The sequence below is a fragment of the Coffea eugenioides genome, chromosome 9 (genome assembly GCF_003713205.1).
Source record: "Coffea eugenioides isolate CCC68of chromosome 9, Ceug_1.0, whole genome shotgun sequence".
Taxonomy (NCBI): domain Eukaryota; kingdom Viridiplantae; phylum Streptophyta; class Magnoliopsida; order Gentianales; family Rubiaceae; genus Coffea; species Coffea eugenioides.
The window spans coordinates 18,206,706-18,211,211 of NC_040043.1; positions in this window are offsets into that span (position 1 = coordinate 18,206,706).

Genomic DNA, 4,506 nt, shown 5'->3' on the forward strand with positions numbered 1-4,506 from the left:
TTTATTCGAAAATTGTGAAAATAATTTTTATTGAGTAAATATAGTTTTTAGATGATTTTTCTAGTATCAGTTGGTTTTTGAGAAAGTAAGAACATATATCGGATGTGGGACCCACTAGTGCGGAAAGTTCGGTAAAATTCGGCCAGTTAGGTTAAGTTTTGGATACCGAATTTATTTTACCAGGTGCTAAGAGATAATTAGAGGTTGTTATATGGATGAGAGTGGAGAGACAAAATGATAATTATAAGCCAAAAGAGATGCTAGGTGTCGCGTTTTCATTGGACCTTGGTTTTGACCACTATTCACCAACTTTACTAAATACCAAAAATTGACCAAAATGAGCTTCAATTTCCCTTGCTCTTGGCCGGCCATGGAGGAGAGAAAGAGAGAGAGAGTTTCTTTGTGAGAACCCTAGAATTTGCTTATTTCCTTAGTTTATTGTTTCTTCTCATTTTCCCCTCTTAAGTGAAAATTTGTTCATTAATCGTTTGAATCAAAGGAAGGCCTTGTTGTTATGCGTGTTTATGTGTGAGATATGTGTATATGTGTATGTGTTGGAAGTAAGGTGGAGCGCGGCAATCGAATTCGGAAAAGAGGAAAAAATTTTGTGAAAAGTGGAAGAGCCGAATCCGGCCTGAAATCCGGCCAGTTCTTGGCCGGATTGCTGGCCGGATTGTTGAGGGGATTTGAAAAAAAAAATTGAGCTAGCCACTGCCTCGTATTCGGCCAAGAATCCGGCCGGATTGTGACGTGTCACAGCCGGTCAGAGGCTTTGACCGGCTGTTTCTTTCATTCTTATCCCATTTTTTTTGGTCCAAAATATCTCATTTCTTCCATGTCCAACCGTGTGCTTTGAGAGCAAAGAGAGAAAAACTCTTCAATCTTTATCTTTGATCTTTGCTTCAATCTTGAAATTTCACCGATAGATTTTGAAACCTCTCCGTACAAGTGATTTTTTTGGAAGGTTAAAGCTTTTGGGTGGAGTGATTTTGAAGGGAAAGCTTTTAATTGCTAGTCTTCTTGAGTTGTAAGGTAAGATGTTTAAGAAAGATCTTTCTTGCTTTGATAATGGTATAGTAGTGATTTGTGGTGGTTATATATGTTATATTGTGAATGATTTCATGGGTTTAATGGATTTATGGTGAACTTTTATAATTAATTTTGATTTTTCTGTTTTCATATGATTATTGCTATGTGACCATGTATGATGATTGGAAATGATATAGAATGAAGCTAGCGGGTGTAATTGGTAGCTAATTACAGAAAATTTTTGGTTTGGAAGGAAAATTAGAAAGTTAGGGTTTCATTTTCCCCAATTCTGCCCGGCACTGTAGCACATAGTTAGAGGCCGAATTGGCCTTGGGTTAAAACATGAAAGTTGTAGGGAATGATATGTTAGAGATTCCTCCAAAATTTGAGGTCAATCGGAGTAGCGTAGCTTGAGAAAAGATGGAAAAACCCTTGCTGCCCTGGTTTTACCCGAATTTGATAGTTGCGTCTGTAATTGGTTAATGTGGTGGGGAATGCTTCAGAATTGATTGTTGAGGTCTTCTGATGAAATGTAGCCTTGTTTCTTATCTTTCGGATGGCTTTGGAATTTCTGAATTTGGACTTAGGTAGGCTGACTTATGATGTTTGAACCAGAATGCGTTCTGTGAATCTGTTTTTCCGGTTCTGGTATAGTATCTTGCATTTTTGACCTAGTTACACTAGAAACTGGATAGAGTGACCTTCTAAAATGTTGTAACCCTATCTCTTAGCTTCGAAACGGTGTATCTTACACCTCCATCCGATAATTGTAGTGCCAATGGTGCCAAAACCGCATAATGATGTCAAAAACTGTTTTTATAGTGTAGAGCTTAATTCCATTTTTTTCAGAAATGTTTCTATTTTGATTTTGTATTTATATGACTTTAAGCCTAGTGAACGGCTTTTGGAAATGAGATTATTCTATATGAGCTGTTGGGACTGATTTGAGAAAATAATGAAGCCGTTAATGGCTGGAAAATAGGTAAACACAAGGGACATGCCGTCCGTTTATTTTCTTGTAATGTGAGCAAGTTAAAGTGATTTTTGCGAATGTATTTTGTAACGAATTGGACGTAGTTATTGAAAATGTTACCGACTCTTTCAAAGGGTGGCCGAGGGTTAAATTTCTATTTGAACCTGTATATTTCCGCTTGGCAAATAAAATGATCAGTTTACCATTCTAAAACCTAATACCTCTTTGGTTCGAAATTCCAAACGTTTACTTACTGTTTACCAAAATATAGAGGTTGACCTAGGGTTCTCTTGGCCACAAGTGAATAACTTTTAAGTGAAGTTTTAAGAGTGAACGTTAGATAGTTTTGCCACCTTTCCATTATTTTCTTCAAGGCATATAGTCTATTGATTTTGAACTACATAAACGATTCCGGAAACAATACTTCTTAGCTTACCTTATTGGATTTCGATTTGTCGTTGGTTAAAGTGTTTTCTGCCAAAAATTGCATAACCTTTTTGAGTTTGGTTTCAAGGTTGGTTTATGAACCCTAGTTATTCCCGTCCACGAATCCAAATGCCATCGTTACACTTTAAAAGTCATTTTTATACGTTTACTCGCGAGTAGTCGGGTAATTCTTGATTTCATCTAAATCATGCTAGATGGATTGTAATGTGTTCTTTGTTTAATTTTAGGTTTCATTGGTGATTGAGAAGTGGACGTTATTTTGCATGTATAGGTGAGTGTTCCTTGTTTGTTATGTTTCATGACTATATGGCTGGTATGAATGATTGATAACATGTTAAATGTTTTAATGATTGTTAAAACGAGTTTTCTAGGCGAGTGTGTACTTTATCGCACTCGACCTAAATGATTGTGAAGTTTTCAATGATCGAACGATTGCAATGTTAAATGTGCATGAATGTAAACCTTTTGGCTGAACTGGCCACTGCCCCTTGTTACCGGTCGTCTCGAGCCAGAAGCGGACTCGGTCGGGCGATTAGGGACCTGGGTGAACGTTTCGGTATACTCGAGTATTACCTTGAAGTCTGGTGGAGCCTGGCCAACGGTCAGGGAAGGGGATGAATGAATGAATGAAGGAATGAATGAATGAGGGTTTTACTTATATAAAATGCATTTTCAAATGATTGGAGACATAAGGGAATGAAAGGAGAATGAATGAACGAACGAATGAACGAATGGCTCCTTGTGAGTACGTATCCTTTTAATGAATGTATTTATCACTTTCTTTTGTATTTGTATTTTGAATTATTGGTTATATGTCATGAATGGATTGAACTTCTTGTTTGCCTATGTGTTCGGAACCTCACTGAGCTTTCCAGCTCATCCCTTTAGTTTTGTTTTCCTTAACAGGGGAAGGCGTGCAAGGACGAGAGCCTGTATAGACTAGCTGGGTCTAGCTCTTGGTTTTCTTTTGTAATGGTTCTCGCCCTAGTGCTTGGCACTGGCTGGTTGTATGGTGATTTGAGAACCTCTGTATATTTGACGATTGTACTTCTTTTGAGATATTATTGTATATAAATTTTCTTTTAAGTTGGATCGTTGTTGTGTTCTTTTATGGGTTTTCCGACGATTGCTTGAAGTGATCGACTGAGTCCCGGCGAGAGCTGGGCAGGCGGTCCGCCGAACCCTTTGGTTCGCCTTAGGGGGAGGTGGGGCTGTCACATTCTTCAATTTTCGTTCATTTCTAGCTTGAATCTTACAAACCTACCGGTTAAATTCCAAATTTCTCCACAAAAGTGAGTTGCTAAGCTAGTTTAAGGTGTTGAGTGGAGCCATTTGTGAAGAACAAGCTCTAGTTGTCTTGTTTCTTGGAGTTGCAAAGGTGAGGTATTAAATATCTTCCCTCTCATGCTAATAATGATCAATTAAGGATTTCTAGTGGTAGAGCATGTCATTTGATGGATGATTTCATGACCTATGGGTGAGATTGATGGATTTTTCTTTTGTTCATGAATTTTTCTGATCTCATATGATTGTTATGGTGTGGCTATGTATGATGATTGGAAATGATCTAGAATGAAGCTATAAGGTGAAAAAAGTGGTTAATTGCTGGAAATTTCTGTTTTGGAAGGAAAATTGGAAAACTAGGGTTTATGTTCCTACATTCTGCCCGGTTTTGTAGCTCATAGTTAGAGGCCGAATTAGCCTTGGGTTAAAACATGAAAGTTGTATGGAATGATATTTTAGAGATACCTACAAAAGTTTAGATCAATCGGAGTAGTGTAGCTTGAGAAAAGATGGAATTACCCTTGCTGCCCTGGTTTTACCCGAATTTGGGAATTGCTTCTGTAATTGGTTATTTTGGTTAGGGATGCTTCCGAATTGGTTGTTGAGGTCTTATGATGAATTGTATCCCTGTTTCTTAGCTTTCGTATGGCTTTGGAATTTCTAGATTTGGACTTAGGTAGCTTGATTTATGATGTTTGCACTAGAATGCGTTGTGTGAATCTGTTTTTGCGGTTCTGGTGTAGTAGATTGCATTTTTGAGCTGGTTACACTCA